The sequence below is a fragment of the Amblyomma americanum genome, chromosome 8, assembly GCF_052857255.1.
Source record: "Amblyomma americanum isolate KBUSLIRL-KWMA chromosome 8, ASM5285725v1, whole genome shotgun sequence".
Lineage (NCBI taxonomy): Eukaryota > Metazoa > Arthropoda > Arachnida > Ixodida > Ixodidae > Amblyomma > Amblyomma americanum.
Genome location: NC_135504.1, coordinates 111,332,939 through 111,344,963, shown reverse-complemented (window position 1 = coordinate 111,344,963; position 12,025 = coordinate 111,332,939). Strand labels below are relative to the sequence as shown.

The following is a 12,025-nucleotide window of genomic DNA, read 5'->3' as shown; positions in this document are numbered from 1 at the left end:
GGTGTGGGCTTGCCAACGAAATCCCGCTATCGACCCTATACCAAACCCAGACCCGGGGTGATGAGAAGCTATTCAGCTCAGCGGACTGGCACGCAGGGCCCTCGCTGCCGTGCAAGCCAGTGGAGTGCCTCGAAAGGTGCCCACCTAGAAAAGTTTGCTAAAGAAGTTTCCCTCCCCGTCCTCCCACTGCTACGTTCTAATTTTTGCATTGTGATAAGGCAGGATCTGGCGCGGGCGCCGAGCCGCACTACCAAAAATTGCATGCTTCAGCCTCCCCAATTTGGGGAAGTGACGGGCGTCAGCCTACCGCTGTGCAATGGTGGGCTTCAGCACGGAGCCCGACCGTCGTGAGCATCGGTGACTCAGCACCAGGTAAGTATGCCTATGTATATGCCACTGCTGCCGCTGCTGTTGCTGGCAGGAAGAAAAGGAACGTGCACGGGCCTGCCTACTGGCACAAGCCGAGCCAGGCTCGCTGCCGCGTGCTGAAAGTAGGAGAGTTAAGGATAGGAGAGCAAAGATAGAAAGAAAAGGCGCGCGCTAATATTCCCCGGGCCGATCCCGGAGGCAGTGAAATACCGGGCCGACCCGTGCCAGAGTGTTTAAAGCCGAGCACACCGCCGTATTCCAAAAATAAGTTTAATATCCCTCTTATCCCTTCCCTTACGGCACGGTTCGGGTGTCCACCGAGATATGTGAGAGAGTTACTGCGCCATTTTCTGTCCTCAAAACGAAAACAATTGAAAATTGGTTTTTGAGGAAAGGAAATGGTGCAGTAATTCTCTCACATCTAATTTGCGTGTTTTGAGCAAACAAGGCCAGGCTCTTCCCACATACATCGGTATTCCTCAAAGTGCCTCGACATTTGCAAACATGGCTATTGCCAAGGGCCACTCGCTTTCTACGTATACCACCATCGACACACTACAAATGCATACCCGACATCTGACCAGGGTTCCTCACATAGCCTGGTTTTCCAGCCGGAATAGAAGCCGCACGCTCCTTTTCAAAGGTAGTCGAAGCCACCGGTCTTCCGTCCGATCACTTGGGCGCCACGACCTCTGTCTCCGCTGTGGTGTATACGCGACGCATGCGTGCGCCTTACGATACCGGGAATTGAAAAGAGAGCACACGTTTCGATGCTCGCCATTAAGCAGATGACACTGTCCTTAGTCCACGCAGTTTATGCTCACAGTACCCACGTATGCACGGATGGCCCGGTCTCACCTGCTTGTTCAGCATGTGCCGTGGTCATTCAGGCCAGGCAGTTCAATACTGAGTAACAAATTTCACACGTGGCAACCTCTACTTGGTCTGAAATGTCTGCACTACGTACGGCTGTTCCGCACATAAGTGAGCAAACACTGAAAAAATGGGTTGTGCTTTGCGATCAAAACTTGCCGTGTAATGCATGAAATCAGCCTTTTGTCGTTGCGATCCTGGGAAACTAGTAGCAGAGGTCAGACAAATAGAACACGGAAGAAGGTCACAATATCATTTTCCAGTGGAAACCAGGACACAGTGGCGTTGTTGGCAACGACTTAGCCCACAGTGCTCAGAGCTGCTGGAGCGGTCCTCTGGAGCAGGTACATTGTCCGAGTAACTGCGGCCAGACCGACGCTGCACGACATAACGAGTGCTTGCCCGCAAGACGACTTTGGTTACATAGGCTGCCACTGGAAGTGTGGGACGCTGTATGCACTAACCCCAACCTGTTCTCACAACTGAACCTACCATTCGGTCTCCTCCGCTGCTAGAGGACAGGCGTTCGGAGGCCAGGCGAGCGGACGCGCTTCACATGTGCTCCGCAAACTTTGCCCTTTACGACCGGATCTACTCATCCCAGCCGTCTGAAACTAGTGTCATCAGCCTCCGCTTCTCGTCAGGAATCTGCCGATACCAACCTTTCCCGATTTGGACCACCCCATTAAAAGGCAAGTCCATATCTTTTCATCACCCCGCTGCGCTGAGGCTAAGCCTCGCGGCGCAGCAGCCGCCGATACCGAACGCCGCTAGAGACGCAGCTCGGATCATCGGCGCCTCGACGGCGGCATGAAACCCATTGTAGTAGAGGGAGAAGACATATCACCCTTGGAACTTACCTCTACTAACGGCTGGCAGTCAGCGCACGACAAGCGAAGCTCTAATCGCAAATCGCCTCCCACCGTTACTCCGAATCTGCCTCAAGCCCCGGCCGGGCGCCGGCCCCGGCCGCCCCAACTGTCTTCCCTACGCCACCCCAAGCTCCCCATCGACGACCACAAGATTATCCTCCGTCCCCGTGGCGGCCTCAACCTTCCGACCGTGAACGGCGTTGTGCTTCGCGATGCCATTCTGCAAGCAGCCCGCCTCGGACCTCATGAGGCCAAGCCCGACACAGTCATCATCAACACCCTCCAACATCTCATCCTCATCAACACTCCCGACCCGCAGCGCAGATTCCGCTACCTCGAAATCAAGTCCATAATGATCAAAGTCACTGCCTACGACATATACTCCTACCAAGCGGCACCGGAGGACTGCGCCCGAGGCGTGGTCCACGGGGTCCCTCTTGACCACTCATACGAAGACATCAAGGACCGTCTCAGTCACGAACGGAGTCCTCCCATCCTCGACTTCAGACGCATGGGCTCGACAGAGTGCATCATCATCCTCTTTGAACAAGACTGGGTGCCCAAGCGCATCTACTACTCCTCTGTACTTTATAGGTACTACCTCTTCAAAAAGAAGATCGAGCACTGCCGTAACTGCGGCGCAGTCGGCCACCATGCGGATGCGTGCCCAGCTCCCAAGCAACGCCGCTGTCCGGGCTGCGACCAAGTCGAACCCCCTGAGGACCACTCCTGCACGCCGCAGTGCAAGGTCTGCGGTAAAGCACACCTGACGGCGGACAAAACGTGCAAGGCGCGCTTCCGCACGCCATACCTCGTCAAAAATAGGTACTGGGATGCTACGTGAGCCGCCGAGGCAAACGCCAGCCAGACTCCCATCAGTCAGGCTCCACCCCAACACCGCAGCTGCTCCACGACCCGCAAGCCCCAGGCCCCGCAGCTCACATCTAAGTCCTTTCCGGTGCTGCAGCCTGCCGCACCAAAACAGCCGTCCACCCCTCACAAGCCCAACGCCCAGTCCCGCTCCTGGACTGGAACCAGGCCACCACCACCTCCAGTCCCACCGAGACCACCTGCCCAGGCACCCGGCTGCTGCACCAATGAGGTGAGCTGGGCAGGCGTAGTTTCCCAGGGCTCCGCCAACCCCCTCTATGAAGAGCTGCTGCGTGTCCGCGCGCTGCTCGCCTCCCTCCAAACCACCAACCACCGCCTCCAGGCACAGCTGCATGCCCACCAGCAGGCCCAAACCCCTAACCCGGATCCAGCGGCCCCGGCCGCTCCTACCCTCACTCTTCCACCGCCACCTCTCCCTACTCGCGAACAGCCGGCCAAGAAGCGGGCCGCAACACCCACTACCTCCCTGACGACACCAACCCCGATCGAGGAAACGCCAGCCCTGCCTCCCGATTCCGAACAACTCATGAAGGCGAGAATTCAGGCCGCGGTGCAGAAGGCCATCCAGGCCTTCACAAATCAATTCGCCAACCTCACTACCTGTCTAAACGAAATTGCTCGCCAAATTGACGAGCGATTTAAGGAGCAACAGTCTCGCCACGCGACAGCCTGTGCTGCCGTGCGGCCTAAAAAGAAAGCCCGGCTCCACAACGTCTCCAACTCCTGCACCGCAAACGAAAGCTTCAGTGATGGCGAGACCATGCACTAGCCTAACCATCTGGAAGCGGAACTGTCGAGGCTTTGGTTCCAAGCGGGGGCTGCTTCACCAGTTCCTAGCTCGGGCAGATGGCCCCGACGTGCTCGCGCTGCAAGAGCCCTCCAATCCCCTCACCCTACCCAGCTACGTGCCCATCGTCCCCTTTTCTCCTACACCCCCTCGGGTTGCATTTCGTGTACGCCGTGCGCTCACTACTATCTCCCACCCCTTAGACGTCCCCGAAATAGATCATCTCCTCATCGAACTCGTGCCACAGCGCGCTCGGGATACTGGTCTCTTCATCCTCAACGTATACAGCCACCCGAAGTGCCTGCGGCACGACTTCGACCGACTATTCACGCTTGCTAAGCGAGCCGCACGCAAATGCCCCCTTCTGATTGTAGGGGAATTCAACGCCCCGCACACGGCCTGGGGCTACACAGCCGACACCTCCAAGGGGCGCAGGGTATGGCTCGCAGCTCAGCAGGCCGGCTTCTCTCTTCTCACAGACCCCACCACCTCTACTCGAACCGGGAACAGCGTCTGCGCAGACACTACTCCTGACCTCACCTTCACCCACCGCCTCTTTACAGGACATATCTTTACAGCTAAAGCACCACATCCTTGACTCCCCCGCGGGCGACACCAAGGCTCTCCTCGGCGTCGACCTAACAAAAGCTTTCGATAACGTTGCCCACGCAGCCATCCTAGAGGGCCTCCGCGCCCTAGGTGTGGGCCCGCGGATGTACAATTACGTCCGCGATTTCCTGTTGGAACGAACAGCCACACTCACCATGGGCGACCACCGGCTGTCCGGTGTCTCACTGGGAGCACGGGGAACCCCTCAGGGTGCTGTACTGTCTCCTATCCTCTTTAATATAGCCCTTTTCCAACTCCCCCACCAACTCGCCCAAATACCCGACATACATTTCAGCCTCTATGCTGACGACATCACTATCTGGGCTAATCGAGGCAGTGATGCCGACATGGAACACAACGTACAGTCAGCCCTCAACATCATCGACTCATACGCTCGCACGCGCGGCCTAGCCTGCTCCCCTTCTAAATCAGAACTCTTCTTCTACCGCCCCAGGCCGCACGACAACGCCAACCTTCCCATCTCACTCACTCTAGGAAACCGCCCCATTCCCCTGGTCTCCAAGATTCGCATCCTGGGCCTCGTCCTTCACTCCCACAGCGCGCATGGCAACGCCATCCAAACTCTCCAGACCCAAGCCCAGCAAGCCACCTGTCTCATTCGGCGCGTGGCGAACCGGCGCGGGTCTGCGACAGCGGAACACTCTCCGCCTCACCCAAGCTTACATCACGAGCCGTACGGCGTACTCATTCCCCTACCTCCCCCTAAAGCAGAAGGAGCGGGACCGCATCATCGCGCTCCTCAGGAGCTGCACGAAGGTTGCCCTCCGCCTAACCCCCAGCACCTCTACTACCCAGCTGCTCAACCTCGGTACCCACAACACGTTTGAGGAGCTGGCAGAAGCCACCCTAACACCACAGCTGACTCGCCTGTCGAGTACCGCGGCAGGCCGCGCTCTACTCTGTCAGCTAGGCATCACCCCGATCACCCATCCTACCGAGGGGGTTCCCATACCTCCAGACCTACGCTCCCATCTCATCATCCTTCCAATCCCTAGGAACATGCACCCCGGGCACGACGGAGAACGCAGGACAGCCCGCGCCAAAGCCCTGCACAAGCTCTACGGCAACAGTCCCGAGGTAGCCTACGTGGACGCGGCAGCGTACTCGTCGGGCTCCCACATGGTTCTCGCCGTCGCTAATTCTCAGGCCCTACTAATCGCATCAGGATCCGTCACCACAGACTCATCGGGAATTGAATTGCAGAGGAAGCGGCCATTGCACTCGCTCTTGCCTACACCTCTGCCACCAAAATTATCTCCGACTCAAAATCCGCCCTATCCAATTTCGCCAAAGGCCTGATATCCCGCACCGCGGCTCGGCTTCTACGCTTCTGGCACCCCACCCACCCCGTAACCCTTATCTGGACCCCCGCACACGCAGGCCTCCCGGGTAACGAGGAGGTTCACTCCCTCGCCCTAGGTCTCACTTTCCGGGCCGGAGTTGGACCTCCTCCGCCATCCCGAGAGCGTCTGCTTACGTTCAAAGGTATTCTTGCCTATTACCGAGATACCCGGCGCGTTTACGCACCGCCGGCTCCCTCCCTAACCTTAATCCAGGCCTCCCACTGGCGCCGACTCCCGACCCGAACTGCTCCCTACCCTATTCTCCTTCATGCGCGCTACCACGATCAATTCCTTTCTTCTTGTAGGCTCTGCGGGAAACCGGGAAACTTCCTTCATGTCCTCCTCACATGTCCTGCCTTCCCACACCCCCCACCCCCCACCACGGCGGAGTCATACTGGGAGATTCTCCTGGCCAGCTCCGCTGCTGCTGGCCAGCGCCGGATAATTACCGACGCCCTGAAGCGGATAGCCCTCCAAAGGCTGTCCTTTGCCCTGTAAGGGCAGCCCCCTGAGGGTTGCCTCGTGCCATGTTAGCGGGTTTGCCCCCCTCGGTATTTGGCAATAAATGTTTCCACCACCACAACCTCCGCTGCTATGCAGCGCTGTTGGCTCGCCTGTGGCTGGAAGTGGCGTTTAAAGATCCTTATTCTCACCTCTGCGGAATGACAGACGCTCCAGTATGTGGGCACTGTGGGTGCGAAGAGACAGTTACGCACCTACTTTGCGCCTGCCCTCAGTTTGACCATGAACGAGAAACTCTGGAGGCAGCGCACCGGAAGCCAGATAAATAGGGTATCAGCCCCAACATTCTTTTGAAAAGAAAGCGATCATGGTGTTATTCAAACACCTCAAGGACACATGTTTGAGCTCCAGGCTGCAGCTCCTCTGTGTGCGTACTGCATTCTCACGAGGTAATGCCACCCCCCACTCTCCGGACACGTTCCATATCATGCTCTGATCTTCCTTTCCTCTTAGCCTTTTTTCGCTTCTTTCATACATCTCTCCTTGCGTAGGTTAGCAAATTGGACATGGCCTAATTAACCTCCCTGTCTTTACCGCTGTTAATCTCCGTCTCTCTCCCAATGTCTCTCGGTAGCCGCAATATTGAATAAGGGAAACGAGAAGAGCCCAAGTTCGCTGAACAACGTTCCTAGCGCCAACAAGATTAACTGCGGACAAGTGTGACAACGGAAATGGCGACCGCCGTCACGCGCGACACGTGCCGCTTTGCGAACCTCGTGACGTCATCACAAAGTGTCCACCGCGGTATATCCTAAGACATTTATTAGACCCTGACACGTCCAAAACACAAGCACGAGTCAAAATGGCTAAAGTTAGACACGCATGCGAAGAACAGGACGACGACATATTCATGAAAAAACTCGTCGAGACATACATAGGCGACACGGAAATTAGAGAGCTACCCGACTACCACGGGATTCCAAATGAGAAGTTAGACGCGCCCATCACGACAGCTGAAGTAAGGGCGGAGATAGCGAAACTCAAAACCAAGTCGGCTCCAGGGCCAGATGGAGTCACGAATAAGATGCTCAGGATCTTAGATGACATCTCGATAGAGGCCCTTACCAGGTACATGCAGGATTGCTGGGAAAAAGGGGAGATCCCACCGCTGTGGAAAGAGGCTACCGTGATCCTGATTCCAAAACCCGGGAAGCAACCGCAGCTGGAAAACCTCCGGCCTATATCACTCACGTCATGTGTCGGAAAGTTAATGGAACACATCATTCAGACCAGAATTTCAAATTATATGGAGGAAACAGAGAAATGGCCAGACGAGATGTATGGCTTCAGGCCCCATCTGAGCACACAGGACGTCATGCTGCGGCTGCAGCACGACATAATTCATTCCAGAACCAAAGACGCCAAAGTCATTATGGGACTAGACCTAAAAAAGGCCTTCGACAACGTCAAGCACGAAGCCATTCTGGAGGGGCTCCAGCAGGCAGGAATAGGGCTAAAAACCTATCGTTATATCCGAAATTTTTTAACGGACCGCACGGCAGTTATAACTTTCCAGGAAATACAATCCGGCGTGATCAGGCTGGGTAACAGGGGGACACCTCAGGGATCGGTACTGTCACCCACTCTTTTCAACATGGCCATGAGAGGGCTCCCGAAGGAATTGCGAAAAATTGGGAACTACAACTTAAACTACAGCCTGTACGCGGACGACATCAATCTCTGGATCAACAGAGGGAGCGACGCAGAGATCAATCAAACGCTGCAGGCGGCAGCAGACGTCATCTCAAAGTACGCGGAGGACAGAGGACTTAAATGTTCGCCTGAAAAATCAGAAATCTTCGTGTATAATGACAAGGCACTCAGGAACAAACCTCCCTCTGACCCACAGGTGTACGTGGAAGGAAGGGAAATACCAAAGGTAGAGACAATACGAATATTGGGCCTCCACTTACAAACACATGGGAGGAACACGATCACAATTAACAAATTAGAAAACCACGCGACCCAGACATTAAACCTCATCAGGAGGGTCTCACGTAAGGGAGGCGGCCTCAAGGAAAAAAACCTCCTAAGATTGGTACAGGCCTTCATCATTAGTAGAGTGGGCTACGCCACGCCATATCTGAACCTAAAGGCAGATGAGAGGAGCAAGATAGACGCGCTCATCAGGAAATGCGTAAAAAAGGCCCTAGGGCTCCCAATCTGTACATCGACGGAGAAGCTACTGGCCCTAGGACTGCATAATACGATTGCAGATATCGCGGAAGCGGTTAAAACCTCGCAACTTGAAAGACTCAGCACGACGCGAGTGGGAAGGGCTACGCTAAGTAATCTTGGAATGGCCACAGACAGGGGGCAAAAGGAAAGGTTCGACATTGACAGGGAAATCAGGGCGCACCTAAGAATCCCTCCCCTACCCAAAAATATGCACCCTGAGTTAAATAAGGAAAGGAGACAGAAAAGGGCGGAAGCGATAGAAAGAATATATTGGGGTAAACCCCGAAATGAAGTCGCCTACGTAGATGCGGCAGGGGACAGACACAGTCGATACATGACCATAGTGGCGGTAGATGGGGAGGGCACCCTCATCACGGCGGCCACCATACTAGGGAAAGAAACCGAGATAGCGGAGGAAGCCGCGATAGCGATCGCTTGCGCTGGCACCAAAGCTAGATATATTATTAGCGACAGTAAGACTGTAATCCAAAATTTCAGCAGAGGGAGGATAAACCCTCTCACCACCAAAATTTTAACACAAGGAGAGATTGATAGGACGATCAACATCATCTGGACCCCGGCGCACGAATCTGTCAGCGGTAACGAGGCGGCCCACAGTGCAGCTCGAGATCTCTACCTCCGTGCTGTACAGGATGGGTCGGCTCAGGCCGAACATGATAGAGAAGGGCGATTAATCTCGTATCAAGAGATTACAGAACACTACAAGCAATGCCGGAGGTGTTTTCCCCCACCAAACACGGCGTTAAATAGGAGTCAGGCGACGGCATGGAGACGCCTGCAGACTGGAGTATACCCAAACCCAGTACTAAACAAACATATCCGATCGGACTGCGAGGACGATAAATGTAAAAAGTGTGGGGCGAGAGGAACCCTCGACCATATAATTTGGGAGTGCGCTTACTCCCCAGGCAGGGCGCAAAACATTAGCAGTAGGGAAGCCTGGGAAACCTTGTTGCGGAGCTCGGACCCTGAGCTCCAAATCACCGCCGTCCAACTGGCAGAAGAGGCCGCCGGCGAAACCAACCCGGCCAGCATCGAATGCGACCATCCCGTGCGGCTGGGCAGCTCCTAAGTCCTCTCCCCTGTAAAGGGGGGTGAGACAGAGCGGCCCAGGCGGTGTGGTCTTTCTCTGTTGGACAATAAAAGTTTTCAACAACAACAACAACCGCGGTAGATGCTAACCTGACGTTTGGATTGTGAGCAAACTGGTCACCGTGGCTGGTAGCAGTTAAATTAATAACTGGTCGCAAGAGGTTCCTCGGGAAGAGCAATCCGGATCACACAAACCTCACCAGTGGCAGTGTTTTAAACAGCCAGCTGCCGCGGCAGTAGCGCATCGCTCAACTGCTGCACCGCTGTGCCCGCTAAGAGAGCTTCCAGCTGTCTAGGAATGCAAAGTAGAGAATGACCAGCGAATCCCTTAACCGTAGCACCACGGCGCCAGGATTGGTAAGAGGACTCCGAGCTATCTATGAATGCAGAGTAGAGAATGACCAGTTACACATATTTGGGCGTAAGCCTATTATTCTACCGCGTGATACCCGTAAGGCGGAGCATCAACAAAGTCAGCACCTAGAGAAAATGCTTACGCATAACAGCCATCTACCGAGGACTGCCAAAAAGTTTTTTACAGCGATAGCTGTTAGGCGCCCGTCCCTGGCTTTCTCGTCGCCGCCGTCGCCGTCCCCGTAACCAGTGCTTGCGTTGATGGCATCCACCCGCAGACGTAAACCCACTTCGTGGATGTCATTAATGAACCCACCGGTCATTAACACATTCACCTTATATCACGGTCAACCTAGGTCTCATAAGCATACGCGTGGCTCTGTTTGGAGCAGCCGCCTGCCAGTGCGGGGGTGCATCACGTGACCATTACACCAGTAATCACGTGCAAACGCCTGAACAGCTATTGCTGAATCTGGCGTTACACAGTCGTAACCATCCTGTGAGTTTGTTTTGTTTTTTTTTTTTGCTAATATTTATTGCCAGCTACATGATACATTCTAAGTGGCTTTATGATAATTATGCTATAAGTATTTGCCATGGAAGAAAATGAAACGCCGTATATGTTGGACCATTTCGCGTCAGTAGTATGCAAAAAAATTAGCTGCCTATGGCTACTTAGTGGACATAGCGAAACTGGCATCTTAGCCTACTCATCGGAAGTAACCCTCCTATGGCCTGACAAAGGTTGCTAGAAGATTTGTAGTCGATCAGTGAGTTATGAGAGTATACGGTCGGTACTTCACCTTGATTAATCTATAAGGTTTGGCTGCGCCTTCTGGATTAGACAACCAAAATATTTTGGTGTCATCATCAGTGTGTCCTTCAGTTATAAGCTGAATTATTTGGACGCAACCCGGCGTGGTGGCTCAGTGGCTATGGCGTTCGGCTGCTCATCCAGTGGTTACGGGTTGATCCTGGTCTAGGCGGCCGTATTTCGATGGAGGGCTGAATACAAAAACGTCCGAGTACGGTGCTATGTCAGCGAACGTTAAAGAGCCATATGGTCTCAATTAATTTTTAGCCGTACACTACGCTGTCCCTCATAGCTCATGTGGCGCTTCGAGACGTTAAACCCCACAATTTGCAATTTTTTTTTTTATCACGAACGATGGATGTTTACTGAAGTAATTCCATGGTATATGCAACTGCTGCGACGTCTACATTTCTCCTGTACAATCTCTGCTTTGCTGTAGTGCTGTTCTGCAACAAATATTATTCACATTATGGAGGCAGTGACTCATCAGCATGCGGTTATTTCCGCAGCACCACTGGAGTGAGCGGCGCCGGAAAATACTACCAGAAATTTATGGTTGATGGTGGTTTGTCGCGTTCACATAATGTCAGTGATGTCCACCCCTCTTTTCCCTGTCAGTGTATGGTAGTTTATCGTTCGTCTGTGCTATATAGGGTTCATTGTGTGCAATCTCAAGAGGGAATAGCATTCTCCTCCCGCCCCGGATAAAAGTTTTACTGCGCTATCACTAAAGCCTCCATTCGCCGATTTCGCCGTTCTGGGTATATCCGCTTAATCCAAGATGAGCAACCTGCCCACGGTGGCAGGTGGGCGTTCATTTAATGATCGGACGCGATAAGTTGCTCGGAAGAGCAAAATCGGTCCCACAAGCACCAAAGGTGGCAGCACCTGTCATCGCAGGGCAGTGACGCATCGCTTAACGGCTGCACGACCGAGTCAGGAGTGGTATGAGGACTCCCGGTGGTCTATAAATGTAGAGAACGACCTATTTCGCATATACGGGCATCACCCATTAACGCTGTCGCCTCATACCCTTGAGCCGGAGCTTATGTGTCCCCTACAGTTTATCGTTCCTATCGTTTATCGTTATGTGTCCGCTACAGTTTTAGTGTGGTAGCAATAAGGACCCCTGTCACCGATATCGCCGATCTTAGCCTGAAGCCTGCTTGACCTTGAAAAGGGAACCTTGACCCGAAACTGAAGGGGAAACCGAAGTGCAAGCGCACCTAATTCGCATTTGGCTAGCCGCGGTAAATCTTCTGTAATTTTTTTTTCATGA

The 12,025-nt window shown here is 53.9% G+C and overlaps 1 non-coding gene across 1 annotated transcript; it reads right to left on the bottom strand.

The window, feature by feature from the left end:
- Nucleotides 1-219: 219 nt before the first annotated feature.
- On the bottom strand, nt 220-380 carry LOC144102876 (U1 spliceosomal RNA). Its single transcript, XR_013308255.1, has one exon. It is a non-coding gene; the product is annotated as a U1 spliceosomal RNA (small nuclear RNA).
- Between the last annotated feature and the right edge of the window lie 11,645 nt (nt 381-12,025).